The 20,772-nt window shown below is 36.4% G+C and overlaps 1 protein-coding gene across 4 annotated transcripts in view; it reads right to left on the reverse strand.

Moving 5' to 3' along the window:
- The window catches only part of LOC150088358 (solute carrier family 35 member F6-like), a 329,560-nt gene that overhangs the window by 308,331 nt on the left and 457 nt on the right, over positions 1-20,772 (reverse strand). The gene's annotated exons all lie outside the window — the stretch shown is intronic.

A 20,772-nucleotide genomic window follows, 5' to 3' on the forward strand; every position in this document is an offset into this window, starting at 1 on the left:
ATTCCCCCAAGCTGGCAGTTTTCTGATCTACCTATCACTGCCTCGATAGCATCAGCAAACGTTCTTTCATCCCTTTTATTCAAGTGCATCCCATCCCTGTAAAAACAATCGCTCCTGTTAACAAGCACAGACCATGCTGAAAAAATTCTACCCCATGTGCCTTGCAAAATATCTCCAGGGCCAAATTGATTGACAAGACTCTCAACAAATACTCTCTCCTAATATGGGAGGGAGTATATGTTCCTCTGGGAAGAGTTGCAGACACTTTCAAATTCAATCCTAACGTGCAACATTTTCTCAACATTGCCCTGTTCTTGTTAAGTCCTCAAAATATCTTACTCTAAATATTATGTGACTACAAGCATGGCTGGCTTTTTTAACCTCAATTTTTTAATAATAAATTTGTTATATATTAACTATTAATAATTCTTAATATATATTATTATATAGTAAAAACCACTTATTGCAATCACAGATAATGTTATCACTTTTATGAAGTGCTATCAGACATATTTAAAAAAAAAAAAATTATTATAATTGGCACTTCAGTTTTTGCTATCACTTTTTTGCTTTATTGCAGTTTACAAATCTGCAATGGAAGTATTAGAAGTAGAGGAATGTGATGCAAGAAAGCCAGCTTATGTAACATCAACCAACAAAAAAAAAAAAAAACACTTCACATCTATCCATTCCCTCTAAAATTTTGTCCAGTTCCTCCTTGAATTTATTTAAGCTATCAACTTCCAAAATGACAGATGGAAGTTTGTTCCAGCAATTAACCACCTTCTGGCTACTAAAGACAAATTTTCACATATCTAATCTACAATTGTCTTTCTTCAATTTGAATTTATGCCCCTCAAGTTCGTAATCTGAGCAAGAGAAAGAATCCCATCAGAATTGAGCCTGCTCAGCCCATTCACAAGGCCTTATACACCTCAATTAGATCACCTCACCCTAATCTAAAGATGCTGCAATTTACAGAACTTAAGCCTTTCTTGGTAAGAGGACCAGTGGTGGGATTCAGCCGGTTCGCACCGGTTCGGCAGAACCGATACCTAATTTTTTGTTGAGTTCAGCGAACCGGTTGTTAAAATGGCACTTGTGATGAGGGTTCTCTCTAAGGTGGGCACCTCGGCAGCTACCCAATGTGGAAATCACAAAATACATTCCTTACTCTTTTTTAACGTTCATCTACGCAACAGCATATTCCAAGTGCCCGTAGTAATGTTCATTCCGTCCATAGGTGAAAAAAATTAGACGGAACTATGCTTGTAATATTTATTTATTCATTTCATAAAACTCATTATACATTTGATGAAATACTACATTTTTATTCCCTCGTGTTTGTTACTTAAGTAAACAAACATATAACGTAAAGAGAAAAAGTGCCAAACAACCAGGGAGTGACACACTGTCATTTGTTTCAGCTTTGTGTTACGCCCTAAATTCACACAAGATATTATGAGTGCGTTGGTGTTCCCCGATCAATAAAAACAATAGGAAGCTAGGACACAACGAACCAATAGAAATATAGATTTCAAGGGTTATCTTATCGTCCATTTCGGATTCCAACATGAAAGAATGTTCTTCCATGTTGGAATCCTTATGCGTGTGCACGTAGTAATTAAGACGTTTTTATCACAACTTTCCCGGGACAAACAGGTTTGTCATACACATTATTCTATCGTATTTAATCTGCATAGCATATGCCATTTATTAATTCAGCAAGAAATTTTCGTTCGGTATCGAATAAAATTAAGAAAATGTATGTTCTGACTGATGTTTATCAATGGTATAAGCACAGTGCTTTGTTTATAAAAGTTTATGATATGACCACATGTGGACAGAACCTGTAAAAATATTCAACTATATAGGCACATATCCGCTCCTGCTCTATAATATATTAAAATAAAACATTTTTTAAATTTTTTGCAGTAGCTCTTAAAAGAATGAAAAGGCAACAGAGTTTGACAGATTTTTTTCAATAAGAAACCAAAATCAGAATTTGTTGTATCAGAATTGGCCTTGGATGGTACAAAACAGACAAGCACAACCACTCCAACTTGAAGAAAGCAGCACGTCAATTATTGAAATAAAAAACGATAACAACTCCAAAATTGAAAATAATCTTCCTGAATGCTGGACAATGGAATAATATAACAATTTTAAAGAAAAATATGACGGACTGGTAATTTTTAACAAAAAGTTAGGTTGTGAGTATTGTGCAAAATATGACTTTATAAAAGAGAAAAGTGTTCATGTGTCAAAAGAATGGAAATGTTTTCAGATTGAGGCATCAGAGAAAAATAAAGAGGTCCAACAAGCTTCTCTAAGAAAAAAAATGAAAGAACATTTTTCATCAAAAGCTCATAACATTTGTAAAGAGAACTTAAAACAATGTGAGCAGGATTCAATTACAAAAGTAATAGATACGATGAATGAAAAATATTTAAGTGCTACTTGTAGAGTATTTAATACAGTTTACAGCCTGGCAAAAAGATGTAAACCGTTTTCAGACATAGAAGATGAGATAGAAGTGCAAATTAAAAATGGATTAGATATGGGAATAGGATTACATTCTTGTAAAACTGCTGTGAAAGTAGTTGATTTCATTGCAAAGGAAATTAAAAAAGAAATATTTAATAAAATTATTGAAAATAATCTGAAAATATGTTTGATTATTGACAAAGCTTCAAGGATATCCTGCAAACCAGTTATTATACTTTTCTTAAAAGTTGAGGATTCAGTTACATCACCAACAATTTTAGTTGAACTAGTTGAATTGGAAAAACAAGATTCAGTGACAATATGTTCTTCAGTTATAGAAAGTTTAAATAATGTTGGGCTTACTAAGAACTACCTAGAAAAAAATTTAATAGGATTTTGCTCCGATGGTGCCGGCGTTATGCTTGGGAGAAAATCTGGAGTGAGCACTAGGATTGCAAAAGAGTTTCCAAACATAATAATATGGCACTGTTTAAATCATCGCCTCCATCTTGTTTTAGATGATTCGATAAAGAAAATAAAGCAAGTAAATCATTTTAAAATATTTATTGATAAGATATATACTATTATTTCATCAATCCAATAAGAACCAAATTGAACTTTCCAAAATATCCGAACAACTTGGAATTGAAATTATAAAGATTGGTAGAGTTTTGGGACCAAGATGGGCTGCCTGTAGTTTAAGGTCAACCCTAGCTGTGTGGCGCACTTATCCAGCACTACATCACTATTTTTATTCAAATAAAAAGTACTTAGGTATGGCTGCCTGTCTTGAAAATATATATTTTATAACTGATTTGGCATTGATGATTGATATTTTAAATGAAATTTCTCTTCTTTCAAATGCACTGCAAGCAAGAAATATAGACATAATAAAGGCTGAAAAACTCGTGATAAGATCTATTAAAGCGTTTCAAATTCTTGGAAAGGAAAAGGGTCCATACGAAAAAAAATTGATGAATTAATTACTTTGCAGAAACCTTCAAAAATATAAAATTTGTAGAAAATCATCGATTTGCCGGGCTTCCTCGGGAAAGACTTAGAAAACATTGTAACGAATTTGAAAACAAGACTAATGGATCGTGAACATTTAAAAGCAAGTTGTAGCCAATTTTAAGATAGGAACAAATTACAATTTCTCAATTTTTTGGAGCCAGATTACTGGAATATTGAAGTACTAGTTCCATGGAAAGCAGCTGAAGAACAATTGCTCGTATTTAATTACATTTTTAATTACCAAATTGATATTAATGATTATCAAGATTTCGTGGAAAATGTTTTAAAAAATTCCCAGAATTATGTAATTCCTGAAAGTGCTCAAAGACCTAAAAATATTGTCAGAACAATTGCTGTAAGTTCAGCAGAAGCGGAAAGGGGTTTTTCAAAGATGAACATAATATGTTCAGAGAAGAGAAGTCACCTAACTGTTTCTAATATATCAAACACAATGACTATTAGTCTAATCGGCCTACCTCTAAAGGAATGGGATCCTACTCCTACAGTGAAAAGATGGTTAAGGATAAATCAATCAGCCGATGATGCTCGGATAAAAACAAAGAAAATTGCAAGTGAGGACGCCAATCAAGAAGCAATATGGAAATATCTCAAATAACAGTTTTATTGTTTTTTTTCAGGTATTATTTAATATTTTTTCATTAATATTTTAAAACTCTTTCTTATAACATAATCTAGTTTTGTGGACCTCTTTTATTGTTCTTATTTAAGTATTAACTGCATGAAATAATAAACTACCTTTCAGTATATAGTTTTTTTATACTTAGAACGGTCATTAGTGCAGCGAACGCGTTGTTAAATTATTTGAATCCCCCCACTGCAGAGGACCCATTTGTTTCGCACACCAATCTTGTTGCCCTTCCCTGTACTCGCTCAAGAAACTCTACATCCTTCCTAAAATGAGGCCTAAAGAACTGTACGCAGTACTCAAGGCATGGCCTGACCTGACCACTATCTTATACAAAGGAATAATCACCTCCTTTTCTCTACGAGCAAAATTCCTGTATATCATTGACAATACCCCAGAACATGTCCTGGCAGCCTGTCTGCACTATTCCAAAAACTTCACATCTGACTGCACAATTACTCCCAGGGTCTTTTTCATTTTCTACCACCCTAAGTGTAATACCACACAGTTGGTACATTTCTCTGGGGTTACTTCTACCCACAGGCAATACTTAGCATTTGTCAATGCTTCAGTTGCCACTTCTCAGCCCATTTGCCCAATTTTTCTAGATCTTATTGCAGTAATTACCACACTGCCATCACTGTCATTAACAACCATTCCAACCTTTGTATCATCTGCAAACTTGGACCTTAAGCCTGATATACCTTTATCAATACCATCAATAAATATATGAAACAACAGTGGGCCCAACAACAAACCCACTAATAACACTAGTCCACAATGTTATTGTTGTGTTTAGATTTTTCTGGTGCAAAGGCTACTTAGGCCATATTGCACCTATCACAGTATTAAATGCTAGTTATATTGGCTTCTATGGAAGCAGTTAGAAATGGTTATATAAACCTATTCATTTCAGAAAGAAGAAAAATTCTGTAAGGTTTGAATTTTCGCCTATGATATAGCTAAGTGACAGTTCCTGTAAGTTTGAGAGAGAAGTGAACGAAATTATACGAGAGTTGTTATACAAGGTGCATTCCCGGAGTATGGGTTTTATTGTGAGTGGCCTGTGGCAATGCGAACAATGTGGAGGGTCATTACCTGATAACAGAAATAGATGGGTCAAATGAATGTGGCCAATTCGGGCTCCAGCAAGGACTACCTCTTCTTGTCTGTTTGTGTGGAAATTGGAGGCCCAAAACATGCGATACAGGTTTAATTTCAAGGAGTCTGTTATGTATATGCGTTTGCCAATGAAGAGTCCATCATTCCTTACATATATTTCGTATATGCATTTTGTAATCACTGAACGGGCCCAGAAAATTCATTGGGGCTGTGCTGGATGGATGCTTGGCAGCAGCATCTGCAATTTCGTTCCTGGTATTCCAGTATGGCCTGGGATCTAGGAGAAGACAACCTTTTGCTGATGATCTCTGAGACAAATCAACTCTGATCTGATGAGCTGTAGTAATGGATGAGTTGGTGGGGAAATCTTTTGCATTGCTAATAGGGCACTTTGCGAGTCTGTGTAGATTATGCTCTTTTGGATTGAGAGATGGAAAATGTTTTCCAGAGCAAGCTTTATGGCATATAATTCAATGGTGTAACTACTGCATTCTATCGAAAGTGATACAGAAATGGTAACGTAGTGGAATACCGCTGCTGCACCTGTTCCACTCTTGGACTTCAATCCATCAGTATATATTTTAGAGAAGTTAGTATAACATTGTATATGTGCAATATGCAGCTGTTGGATATTATCTGTTAAGGAGAGATTTCCCCACTGGTGGAAATAATTGTCACAAGACGGCATGATGACAGACCATGGAGGAACGTGATCTATAGGTTCTTGGTGGACTTTATTGAGTTGTACAGGCGGGCCTCGATTAACACGATTAATTTGTCCCATGAGCGCATCGCGCAAAACGGAAACGCGTTAATCGAATATAATAACCAATAGGAAAAATTATAATTGGTCCTTGACCTTCTGGAATGTCCATAAAGAATTTTAAAAATACCTTTTAAATAACTTTTTAACTGTATATAATGTAAAAGATAATGAAAATAATTATGGAATTAAATGTTTATTGCATAAAACAGTGGTTCTTAAACTGCGCCGCGGAATATTTTAAATTTTCGAGGGAAACACAGCAGTACTTGACATCTGTTGGACACCGCACGAACTACTAGCTCGAGGTAGTTCACAGTTTCAGCATTTCTTATTAAGTTGTTTGGACCTAACTACTAAACGAAACTATTAGGTATTTCTTTTGGTCTGGGTGCGCCTTAAAAAAATTACTGAGACATTAAAGGCACCATGAACCAAGAAACTTTGGGAACCTCTGACATAAAATACACAATGAAGAAATTACTGTTGCGGAAATATTTGAACAGTGTTGACTTTCGCTTTTCATCAATCAATTTCCGATAGCCCACAATCTTCTCTGGATCCTGGTGAAATAAATATCACAGAGAACATCAAACCTTTTGTTTGAGGTTCTATGCGATACGAAAGATTTCATGTAATTCTTTTACCGTTATCTCCTTCACGGTAACATTTTCATCTGGCTCATTTAAAAATTTGAATTTTTAAATGCAAGTCTGCATTGACTTTATTAGCAGGAGACAAACACGTCTTCTTCCGATGGTTGATGGAACACACCGAGGTGGGCAGCAGGCATACGTTTATTTATTGACTGTACGACTCGCAGTAAGCTTAACGTGCAATTCAAATCTTTTTCAACTATCGCATAAAAAAAAAAGATCGCGTTAACTGGAAATTTGCATCGTGTAAAGTGAAAAGTGGTATCATTTTTCAAATAGCGTTAACTGAATATCGCGTTAATCGAACTCGCGTTATGCGAGGCCTAGCTGTATATTCCAGTTTTCTGCTAGTTCCATTAACCTAATACCTGCAGGCCTAGTTGCTTGTGGTTTGTTTCTATAAAAGGTCATGAGTTGCGGATCATTAATATTGACCAATTAGGATGGGTCAACTGGCTTTGGATCTTGGTTGCATAGTTCAGTAATAACATCTTTCTTCTGATCTTTAGAGGAGCTTCATAGGCTTCTACATACAGACTTTGCACTGGAGATGTTCTGAATGCATCTAGTGCTATTCTGAGAGTTGAATGTTGAGTAGGGTTCAGGCGAGATAAAGCAATTTCCCTAGCAGAATTGAAGACAGGCACGCCATAGTCCAATCGAGATCTGATTATGGATCTATATAAGTGAAGCACAGTGTAACGGTCTGCTCCCCAGGTTGTTGCTGATAAGGCTCTGAGTATGTTCATTTTTTTTTGACAAGTTGTCCGGAGATGTTCAATGTGTTTTTGATAGTTTAACTTGCTGTCAAAAATTAAGCCAAGCAGACGAATACTATTTGCTATTAGAATAGGATGGTTATCTAATTGGAGTTCAGAATTAGAATGCACTTTATGGTACAGAAGTGAATGGCAGTTGATTTCTGGCTGGATAGTCTGTAACCGTTCTGTGTCATCCAAATCTGGATCCGATTTATTGATATCTGCAATTGTCTCTCAATATAGTTCATGTTTTGAGAATGGCAGAAGATTGTGAGATCATCGGCATAAAGATGTGAGTTCACTTTTTTTGGAATGAATTCAGTTAAGTGATTAATTCTAATTACGAATAGAGTGGTGCTGAGAATGGACCCTTGAGGGATTCCTTCTTCCTGACAAAGTTTTTAGAGAATTCCCTGATAACAAACTTGGAAGGATCTTTGTTGTAAGAAATTCTGGATGAAACATGGCAAATTTCCTCTCAGGCCAAGAGAATGTAGATCCTTTAAGATGCTGAAGCACCATGTGGTGTCAAAAGCTTTCTCAATATCCAGACAGACAATAACGAGATGCTCCTTTTTGATGAATGCATTTCTGATGTTTGCTTCAGCTTTAATCATAAGGTCCAATGATGATTGATTTTTTCTGAATCCAAATTGATTGTTATTGATCAAATTTTGGGATTCAAGATACCAAGTCAGACACGATGAATCATTTTTGAGTGTTTTACATATTGGTCTATAGTTATGAGGAACAGAAGAGTCTTTACCAGGTTTTGGGATAGCCAGTATGTAGGAATGATGCCAGGAGCTTGGGAATGTATGTTCAATGAAGATTCGATTGAAGAAGGTGAGCAGTGACGAGTGTGATTTTGGATCTAAATATTTGAGCATACCATAAAATATCCCATCAGGGCCAGCAGTGCTGTTCCTTGCGTTGGTAAGAGCATGCTGCAGTTCAACCATGCTAGTCCATGAAGAGCCGCATCCACTGATTACCACTCTTTGTGTTCTCCCATTCAGCCATCCTTTTATCCATTGCAGCAACTTGCCTTAATACCATTCTGCTCAAATTTGTACAGGGTTCACAAAATCAAAAGCTTTCCCGCAATTCAAATATATGATATCGAAATTATTTTTTGCATCCAGTTCCATTGTAATCACATCTTAGTATTCAATCAAATTTGTCACACAAAACTTTCCTTAGCAAACCCATGTTGTGTCTTAATTATTGCTGCAGTCTTGTCTAGATGATCCTGAAATGTTTCTTTAACCAGTGACTATTATTTCCCTGGAACAAAAATTGAACGTACAGGTCTATAATTACCCGTGTCACCCTTTGTGAATTTGCAATCCATTTGCACATTTCCAGTCCGTGTGGACTTGCCCTGAGCCCTAAGGAAGCTCTCATAATTATGGCTAAGGGTTTGCTTATTACCTTTGCCACCTTCTGTAATATAACTAGATAGATCCCAACCACTCCACATGCCTTTCTTATGTTTAATTTCAACAATTTCTCCTCCACTTTGCTCTCAGTTATTACAAAATCATTAAGATCTCTATTAGAGTTTAATAAGCTTCTGTCCACCAAACCCCTAGAGAATTCCTCATGTGTGAATGCAGATGCAAAATATTCACTGTTTGTCAGCTATCTGAGCAAGATCATGAACAGCTGAACATCAAGTGGACCAATCCCATTCATCTCCTTCTGTTTACAGTTCATATAAGTAAATAAGTCCTTGCTGTTTTTCTTAGCATCCTTTGCCAAAGATTTCTCGTAATCTGCCTTCGCTTGCCTAACCTCCTTTGTGACTTGATTACAGACTAGCTTATATGTACCATATGCTTCTATGCCACCTGATAATTTATATGCATTTTTCTTCTCTACAACAAGTCTCATCAGTTCATCTCACATCCATTTAGGCCTAAACCTCGAACAGTGTTTCTTAATCAGTATGAAACGCCTAGTAGATTCCACGATTAATTCCTTGAATGTTTCCCATTTAGAATTTGCTGTTGGTAACATCATCAGTTCGTCCTGGTGTATAGAATTTAAAAACTGTCTGAGAGGACTATAGTCACCTTTACAGAGCAAAAACCCTTCCCTTTTCCCCTGATGGTAGTTATATCTTAAAGTAAATTCCACATCAGTACACTGTGATCACTGCCACCTAGTGGTTCCTTTATCTGCAAATTCTTAATGCATGAAGAATCACTGCTGATAATCAGATCAAGAGTATTACTCTCTCTGGCTGCCTTTCGACTATGCTGCTCCAGAAAACAATCATCCAATAAATCCACAAAAGTCTTGCTAGTGACTAACCACAAGTTCCAGTCAATACCTGGGAAGTTAAAATCCCTATTATAAGACATTCTGATTTACTGGCTCACCCTATTTCTCTGTACAATTGTTCACTATACTTATTAGAGTCATTCAGCCTATAACACACTCCTACTCTCATTTTTGCTTTCCAGGTGCTCGTGTCATTGCACTGTCCATCTATGTCAACTGGATGCACTTCCTTATTAGATGTTATGTATTTCTTAACTAACAGCATAACCCCTCCTCCCTTCCTGTACATATTGTACTCCCCTAATTCCAATTTTGTACTGCTTATATCTGTGTGATACCACGTCTCTGATATCTATTTATTTACTCCATGATGACTCCCAACAGTCCCTGAAACCCACAGCACCCTGCTCCCCAGGCCACTGCTCATTCTAATAGAAGCAGTGCAAGAATCACTTGCACCTCTGCCAGCGGCTACTGTTAATCTTTTAGTCTGTGAATCTGCCCAAGCTAGAAGTTTTCCAACCCACCTAACACTGCCTTGATAATATCAGCAAACACTCTTGCACCTTTATTTAAGTGTATCCCTGTAGAAGCAATCTCTCCTTAACAAGCACAGACCATGCTGAAAAAATTCTACCCCCAAGAGCCTTGCACAATCTCTACAGGGCCACATTGATTGACAAGGTTCTCATCATGTACTCCCTCCTATTGTGTCTGGGCAGAATTGCAGACACTTTCAAATTTAACTCTAATTCACAACTTTTTTTCGACATTGACCTGTTTTTGCTAAGTAAATTTGCAGATAATTCATTTACATAACATTCCAATTTGTTGTTGAACTAGACATGTTGCGTGGTTAGTGGCGTTGCTTCATAGAGTTCGTATGGTTGCTGGATGTCATTACTCTGTAAAAGAATGTACTGCATCTGTACTCCTTCCAATCTGACTGTTTTATACTGGAATAGTAACCCTTTTCTAAATCTTGACAATATATTATTTGTTTTTAATAGATTGTATGAATTTACAGACACCTTATGACAGTTTCATATTTATCAATAACTTTCTCAAAGAAATAGTGGATAGTCAAATTAAAATATTGTAGATTGCTTGATTTTTAATCTTTTCTTTCTGTCCATTTCCACCTTTTTATATATACATTTCCACTCAGCATCAATAAACAACACTGAACAGCTACATTCTTGTTTCTTTGGTTACTGTTATCAGTTTAGCCAAGTCCCAAAGTGATTCCACTAAGCAGCATCCAACTGCATATTAAGTATTATTATGTATTAATTAATATTAAGTATTAATAGCATGTATTATTACGTATTAATTATTATTAAGTATTAATAGTATGTATTATTAAGTATTAATTATTATTAAGTATTAATAGTATGTATTATTAAGTATTAATATAATATATGGTGAATTCTCTCTGGAGTGAACACCACTGGATCAAAAGGTGTCCACTTTACAGAGGTCAGTGTAGGCTGTTTCAATAATTTGGAAACATGAAATTCACTCTATGTGGCTGATTACTCAGAGTTTTCTTTGTTTATTTATTAAAAAGTTAATTTTAATTAACTTTTAATAAATAATACAACTTTCTGTAAACAGAAGACTTAATAAAAATGAATACGTATAATGACTGTTTACAGTAGTGGTTTGACTATTTTTTAATAACGACACCCTTACGTAATTTATTTTATTTTGTGGCGCCCCTATTCAATTTTCTGCCTGTTAGATCCAATTTTCTGTGTGTGTGTGTGTATGTGTGCCCACAGACGCACGCAATAGTTTCAGAATAATGGCACCTTCGGGGATTTGAGGTGCCATTATTTCAATTTTTCCGTTATCTAGAAATTTTTAATTTTTAATATATTTAATGCAGAAATAATGAGGCTAAATAAGAAATATGAGAGATTAAGAATGCAATTTATTAATTGCACATAAAACGACAAACGTGTTGACGATCCAATGTTATATTCTGCCATTAATACACTCCTGCTTATGCAACAATCTATTTTCTTTATTATATTAAGTTCAGTCTGCACGGTAGCACAGTGGTATCGCAAGGAACGCAAGGAACTTTTATGGAGATTTTCTCTCCATGGCCGAGTTAGACGGTCTCAGGCGTAGATGGTAAGTCCCCCCCCCCCCTAGAAACTTGGGTTTTTTTCCATTCAGCAAAACAGGCAAATCGACCTGAGAACACACATTTACAGACAATACCCATGGGTATATGAATTAAGTTTCCGGGTGACCCTTAATAGTTTGAATTATATCAAGTTTGTCACTAAGCTTTAATGTTTTTCTTCTCTTTATGAGGTTTATTAACTAGAGGAGCCATAGTGAGGGGTTTCAAATTTAAAATAAATGTAAACAGTAGAATTCTGTTTTGTGAAGAAAGTGAATTCTGTACTGATATCCATGATATCAATACAGAATTCACTTTCAAAATGGCAAATGTAAACACATACTGTGATCACATGACCTGGCGTTTTCTTTTTCTTGTGCTGTATGTAAACATCTGATTTCAATGTGCTGTTAGTTCGAATGTTCCGTTATTTGGGGTGCCATTATTTCGATAGTATACTGTATATTGTTATTATTATTAGCCATATAGTGCAAAGAATGTGCTACACCAGCCAAAAAAAATTTCTGAGTTACCCTGAGAGAGAAAGTCCGAAGTAGAAGGAAATCACCAAGAAAGGGAAGAATGATGATATTGTTCATTATGGTGTCAGAATTCAGAATATACTTTTTTACGTTTCCCATTTTGGTAACTGTTAGCATTAGCAAGGGCACATGATACAAGAAAGCAAGCTTATATAGCATCAGCCAAAAAAAAAAAAAAAAAACACACCCCCTTCTCATTTCACCCTCCACTTGGTCCAAATGTTTGTCTAGTTCTGCCTTGAATCTGTTTAAGCTATCAACTTCTACAACGACAGATGGAAGTTTGTTCCAGCAATCAACCACCTGCTGGCTAAAGGCAAACTTCCACACATCTATCCTACAACTCTTTCCTCATTTAAATTTATGCTCTCTCAGATGATTATTCTGAGCAAGAGGAACAATCCCTTCAGCATTGAGCATGCTCAAACCATTCAAGGCTTTATACACCTCAATCAGATCACCTCGCAGGAGCCTAGTCTCCAGACACTGTAATTTGCAAAACTTAAGCCTTTCTTTGTAAAAAACTTTGAACTTGTTCTCTGTACTCGTTCCAACAGCTCTACATCCTTCTTAAAATGAGGCCTCCAGACTTGTATACAGTATTCAAGGTGTGGCCTGACCATTGCCTTATACAAAGGGATAATCACCTCCTTATCCCTTTGGAAAATTCCTGAATATCACTGGCAAGACACCATGAGCTACTCTTGCTGACTGTCTGCACTGCTCAGAAAACTTCATATCTGCCTTCATATAATATTAAAAAAATAATTTTTTTAATATTATATATATATATATATATATATTAAAAAAATTTTATATGATAGTTATTATAATAATATAATTATAAGGATGTATCTTTTTATAATGAAATACTTAAATTTAAAAAAGCATAAGTTTAAGTAACTTAAAACCCAAATTATGTGGCACTCCTGGAATGTTTTTGTGGCACTCCATTTTAAAACCACTGGTTTAGAGCCTTTCATTTTCATGATAGATAATTTAGATCATTTACTAGTTTTAGTCCTTATTGCTTTTGTTCACATAGTATTTTTTAATGTAACAGGATATATCCCCCCCCCTTTCATGAGTCAAAACCCCTTCCTTTTTAAATTCCTGCATACAGCCCTGCTGCTAAAATTTCATTTAATAAAAAAAATCAGCAAACAATTGTAATGCCTAAGAAAATTTCAACCAGTATTCCAAAAGCAAATCTGCATACACGAACAAACTTTGTAGGTCGCTACGTTTAAATGACCAAGATTTCTCCCTACCAAATATAAATAGTATGTGACAGCAAGGGAAAACTGTCATCATCATCACTCAGTCAAAAAGTCAGAAACCACTGTTGCTAAAACAGTTAGGAAAGTTAAGTCAAGCAACACACAGTATTTTTACTGAATATACAGGAATGCCAAATGTACAGGGTGTCTGTGGGTGATTTAGATTTGTAAAGGAGGTTTCTTTTGCAAAACTAAAACATTATTGGATGAATTGAATACATGTAGCAAATCCGAAACCACTTCAGATTCGGGTTATAGAGGATATATTTAAGTTTTATTAGCCATTTGGAAAAGTGTGTGCGCTGCCATAGCCAAGTGATCAGGCGTGCAGATGCATAAGTACATGTGCCTTGAGTGACCGGGGTTCAAGCCTGTGACCTAAATACGGTGCTGTTTCTTAACCCCAAGGGCTCAACATCTGGTGAGTATAGGCTAGGCAAATCCAGAGTCCTGAGCTGGATATCATCATTCTTCTCTTTCTTGGTAATTCCTTTCTACCTCTCTCTCTCAGGGTAACTCAGGAATTTTTTTTTTTGGCTGGTGCAGCATAAACCTCAGGCTTCCTTGCACCATATGGCTAATAATAATAATTGCAAAACTGTAATCATGAAAAAAAAATTCATATAAATTTCATTCTCTTCAGTTCATTGTCAATGAACAGCCTTTGTACGAACTGTAACCTGTGTCGTTTCATCCTCACATGGCAATATAAATGTTACACACTACTGTCCTTCGCATGTTAAGCACGTGACTATCATATTACGGATTTCCTCATGTGCTTGTTAACAGGAGAGACTGCTTCTACAGGGATGGGATACGGTTAAATAGAAAGGGTGCAAGAATATTTGCTGATGCTGTCGAGGCAGTGTTAGATGGTTCAGAAAACGTCTAGCTTGGGGGGGGGGATACACGGACTAATATTTTAACAGTCTTTCACTGAAATAAAATCAGTGAATCTTTCACTGATTTTATTTCAGCCGCCACCTCTACCATTAGGCTGATTGCACCAAAAGTGACCTGTATGAATATCCTCTATAACCCGAATCTGAAGTGGTTTCAGATTTGTAACATGTATTCCATTCATGCAATAATATTTTAGTTTTGCAAAGGAAACCTCCTTTACAAATCTAAATCACCCACAGACCACTGTATTACTGTAGGTCTACTCAGTTCTTTTTAAAGCACGTTTGAAATTTATACATAACAGCAGTGACAAGTTGCAGTTCGTTAAACCAAAGTACACAATGACCTTCCACCATGATTAGTTTTGTTTGTTGTTATTTGGTTTTTAGGGGCATTAGCAACTAAGGCCATATTGCTCCGGCTCCGTGAATATCCTCCGTATTTGGTGGTGACGGGCTCGAACCCCGTCTAATCAAGAAGCGTGTGCTGTGAACTGCTACTCCTTCTCACCTGGCTACGGAGGCGCCTACAGTTTTGTGATTATGCTGCCATGTACTGTGGAGTGCATGTTTTCCCAATTAGTAAAAAAAAAAAAAAAACTTGAAGATATCCTCTAACACCTGGAAGTGGTTTCAGATTTGTATCATGTACAGTGTTCACACAATAATGTTTTAGTTTTGTAAAGAAGGTTTGGGTAGCCTGTACTTGTGGATGTGGAAGCCCTCATGGGCTACTGGGAAAAATTATCTATGCAATCCATTTTTTTTTTTTTTTTTTTTTTTTTTAATACTGAAAGAAATGTATTATACCTCTATTCCAGCACTTATTTATTATTATTTTTAATTCTTCAAACAGAATTTCTCAGTCTGGAAATTTTATTGCCCTGCTGTGATGCACAACAACAGTAGAACTGCATCATACATACAGCCCTAATAACTTTGGTAAAATATTTTACCAGCAGTGTTAAGTGCATTAATGACATTGTGCCATCTGATCCCTGAGTAATTCATAGCCATCACAAGTCTAATTAGTATTACTGCAATGGCCTTGACCTTCACTGGAAATGCCCATCAGCCAACAAGAGTATGTGTGTCAATTACACATATACACTCGCTGCCCCTTGAAAGTGTCCATATCCATATTCAAGAAGTCATCTAACAAAGAATTTCTAATACTTCTCACCAGGATCCAAAAGTACTAAAAACTGAAATGATTCCAAGTGTCCATCATGAAGTGTCTCTTTTAGAAAGGTTTTCTTATTATATACTATATAATAATATATATTAAGTACTTGAGTACTGTATATATGATTATATATTATAATCAATACTCAACAGAAAGCCATGACTGACAGTATAAAAGTAATACATTATCACACAAAAGAAGTTTACCAATCAAAATGATGTTTGAGTTTATTCATGTGGATGCTAGTATTAGGCATGAACAAAGCACTTAGCAAATCAAGTGGATTCTTAAGTGAAAGAATCACTATGAGAAACTCTTCAATTCAGCCATGATGAAATATGAACAACAGCTTTCATATACAAATGGCACTATGTATTTTACTTACCTTATATATAACAGTTACAGGAGCTGAAAAAAGTTTCTCAAAATTTAAACTAATTAAAACAAACCTTTGGTCCATAAAAATAAAACTGCTAGTAAGCTCACTAGGCCAAAGGTTTGAAAAGTAAATTTTTATTCAGTTTTTGAAATTTGTATTGTGTTTTGTTTCTTTAGCATTAGTAGAGGCATTTGATGCAAGAAAGCAAGCTTATGCAGCATCAGCCAAAAAAAATAAAAAAATTAAAAAAATAACCACTTCCGCTTCACCCCTCTGTTCGTTCGAAATACCTGTCCAACTGAGCCTTAAACTTATTTAGGCTATCAACTTCCACGACAAGGGATGGAAGTTTGTTCCACCAACCAACCACCCGCTGTCTAAAGGCAAATTTCCTCACGTTTATCCTACATCTGGCTTTACTCAATTTGAATTTATGCCCTCTCAGGTGATTATTCTGAGCAAGAGGAAAAATCCCTTCAGCATACTCAAACCATTCAAGGCTTTATACACCTCGCTGGTGCCTAGCCTCCAGACACTGTAATTTGCAAAATTTAAGCCTTCCTTCGTAAGAGCACCCCTTTGTTCCATTCACTAATCTTGTTGCCCTTCTCTGTACTCGTTCCATCATCTCTACATCCTTCTTGAAATGAGGCCTCCAGACCTATATACAGTACTCTAGGTGTGGCCTGACCATTGCCTTATACAAGGGAATAATCACCTCCTTATCCCTGCTAGAAAGATTCCTATATATCATTGACAATACACCATGAGCTACACTTGCAGCCCGTCTGCACTGCTCAGAGAACTTCATATCTGCCTGCACAACCACCCCCAGCTCCCTTTCATTTTCTACCACTGTCAGTGTAGTACCACAGAGTTGATACGTTGCTCTGGGGTTGCTGTTTCCCATATGTAGTACTTTACATTTGTCAATGTTAAACTTTATTTGCCACCTCTCAGCCCATCTGCTCAACCTTTCCAGATCCTGCTGCAGTAGCATAGTGTCAGTAGTGTCCTTGACAACCCTGCCAACCTTCGTATCGTCTGCAAACTTGGACATTAAGCTTGATATACCACCATCAATATCATTTATAAATACAGAAAACAATAATGGACCCAATACTGAACCCTGAGGGACTCCACTAATAACATTAGTCCACGATGAGCAGTGTCCATTGATTACCACTCTCTGTCTTCTCCCCCTCAACCACCCCTTTATCCATAGCAGCAATTTGCCTCCAATGCCACACTGCTCCAATTTGTGCAGCAGTCTCCCATGTGCAACAGTATCAAAAGCCTTTCTAAGATCCAAGTATATAATATCAAAGTTATTCCCTGCATCCAGTTCTTTTGTGACTGCATCATAGTATCCAATCAAATTGGTCAGGCAAGACTTCCCCTTAACAAAACCATGCTGTGTCCGAGCTATAACTGAAGTCTTGTCTAGATGATCCTGCAGTGCTTCTTTAACCAGTGCCTCCATTAATTTTCCAGGAACAGAAGTTAAACTAACAGGTCTATAATTACTTGTGTCGCCCTTTGATCCCCCTTTGTGAATTGGGGTCACATTTGCACATCTCCAGTCCATGGGTAGGACTGGAGATGTGCTAAGGGTTTGTTTACTTCCTTTGCTGCCTCCTTTAATATAACTGGATAGATCCCATCCACCCCGGGTGCCTTTCTTGTGTTTATCTTCAACAATTTCTCCTCCACTTTACTCTCAGTTATTACAAGATTCTCTAGCTTACTGCCAGAGTTGAATACACCTCTGGCATTCCCCTCGCTGAATAACTCCTCATTTGTGAATATAGATGCAAAATACTCATTCACTTTGTTTGCTCTCTGAGCATGATCATAAGCAGTCGAACCATCGATATGAAGTGGACCAATCAGATTCATCCCCTTCCTTTTAGAGTTTATATAAGTAAAGAAATCCTTGCTGTTTTTCTTTGCATCCCTTGCCAAAGATTTCTCGTAATCTGCCTTCGCCTGCCTAACCTCCTTTGTAACTTGGTTACAGATCAACTTGTATCTATCATAGCCTTCTGTGTCACGTGTTAATTTGTATGTATTCCATGCATTTTTCTTCTCTGCCACATGTCTCATTAGTTCATCTGACATCCACTTAGGCCTAAACCTTGAACAATATTTCTTAGTTGGTATGTAAAGCCTAGTAGCTTCCAAGATAAGTTCTTTGAATGCTTCCCATTTCAAATTTGCTGTTGGTAACATCATCAGTTGGTCCCACTGTATAGAATTTAAATACTGTCTCAGTCCATCGTAGTCGCCTTTACGAAAGCAATAACCCTTCCCTTTACCCCTAATGGTAGTTACCTCTTTGACTAAATCCCACTTCAGCACACTGTGTTCACTGCCACCTAGTGGTTCATATACCTGCAGATTCTTAATGCATGAAGAATCACTACTGATAATCAAATCAAGAGTATTACTCCCTCTAGTTGCCTCCCGAACATGCTGATGTAGAAAACAATCATCCAATAAATCCATAAAAGCCTTGCTGGTATGTGAGTGACCAGCTCCCAAATTCCAGTCAATATCTGGGAAATTAAAATCCCCCATTATAAGACTCTCTGATTTACTGGCCCACTCTATTTCCCTGTACAGTTCCTTATTATACTCATCAGAGTCATTAGGCCTATAGCACACTCCTACTCTCAATTTTGATCTCTCAATGCTTATGTCACACCAAACTGACTCGACACACTGTCCAGTGATGTCGACTGGCTTCACTTCCTTGGATTTTATGTATTTCTTAACTAATAGCATAACCCCTCCTCCCTTCCTATCCTTTCTGTAGACATTATACTCCCCAAATTCCAGTTCTGCATTCCTTATATCTGTGTGACACCACATCTCTGAAATTCCCACAATATCTTATCAATTTTACTACTAAATATAATTATTTAATTTAAAATAAATTATAATTCCTTTTAATTATAACTTATTTAAAAATTATGATTTCATTTAAATAATTTAAATTAAGTTTAATAATTTTAATTTATATAAAAATTTATTTAAGACCTATTTTTTAAAAATCTAAATATTCCTTCTCCCTATAATATAACATTTTTTTTTTATAAAGAAAAGTAGGGGTGAAATAAAATGAAATACCAAAGACACTCCTAGTTCTGGAGTATGATACAATAATACTTTTCAAATATTGAGAAAGATACAAAAACATAATGAGAAAACAGTACAGTATAATCTTGGATGGAAAGCAATAGAGAAAAATTGAATATTGTTAAAAACGGTTATTTTCTAGTCAATGTAAACAAATAATTTACAACACTACTTTTACTCAGAGTCCCATAACACCAACATGACACGAGCCTAAGACGCCTGTGGATTGGCCAACTTTACTCTAAAAGAATAATTGAAGTGGACCGGTGGTTAAAGCTGGGATTATATCACAGCACAGTGGTTCCCAAACTACTGAGATCTACAGACCCTTTCAAAAATCAAAAAAAAGTTTGTGGACCCCTATACATATATATATATATATATATATATATATATATATATATATATATAAATAAAATAAATTTTTTGTTTATACTTCAGTACGACCAAACAGTCAGAAGAGTTCATAAGATAGACAGAACACAAGAAACAGCACCATATTTAGCAGCACCGGTCACTCAAGGCACGTGTACTTAAGCGACAGCAGACCTTACCACTCGGCTACAGTGGCCATATGGTCGACCACCGTTTCGTGGACCTCCGGGGGTCTACGGACCCCAATTTGGGAAACACTGTCATAGAAGATACTAATACAGTTTTCTGGCTTGGAGTCAAAACAGATAATATTGTGGAAAACACCACAAGACTAGTTCCTCACTACCAATTATGCATTTTGACCATTAAATATGAAAATCCATCAATCATTATATAATAATAATAGCATTTCTAGGGAAAACTACAGATCTTGGGTATTAGTTCATATTTCGACAGGCGGGCAGGAATAAAGCAGTGAATGCCAAATGCCACTCACTGTTTTCCCCGTCCACTGTCCTCCTATGTTGATAAGCCTCGGGTGTTTTAGCCCCACTTGCTGCTGTTTTTAAAACTCGTTTTCCGATTGTAAAACAGCGGGGGGGGTGAGATCAATTGCCTCCAGAGCCCTTTGGGGGCCCAACGTCTTTGGCTGTCTCCTGTTTTTGCAATTTTCATTAATTAAGTAGCGGCCCGAACATGTTCTTTGCCTCTGAGCCCGAAAATGGGTAGCTACGCTAGTGAAGCATCCCCTCCTAAAAACAATCCGAAAGAATACGCCTTCAAAATAATCACCCAATCACAGAACTTGACCGTACAATCACTCCGTTCCAAGACCAGGCCCAGTGCGCAGAGACAAGTGGTACCCAAATAATGGTTTTTATTATTATTAGTCATATGGTGCAAAGAAGCCTGGGGCTTATCCTGCACCAGTAAAAAAAAAATTCCCAAGTTACCCTGAGAGACAGAGAGAGGAAGTGAAAGGAATCACCAAGGAAGAGAAGAATGATGATATCCAGCTCAGGACCCTGGGTTTCCCAAGCTCATACTCACCAGATGTGAGCTTCTTTTTTTTTTTTTTTTTTTTGTCCAATA

The sequence above is a fragment of the Mastigoproctus giganteus genome, chromosome 3, assembly GCF_048544385.1.
Source record: "Mastigoproctus giganteus isolate SK-2022 chromosome 3, ASM4854438v1, whole genome shotgun sequence".
NCBI classification, from domain to species: domain Eukaryota; kingdom Metazoa; phylum Arthropoda; class Arachnida; order Uropygi; family Thelyphonidae; genus Mastigoproctus; species Mastigoproctus giganteus.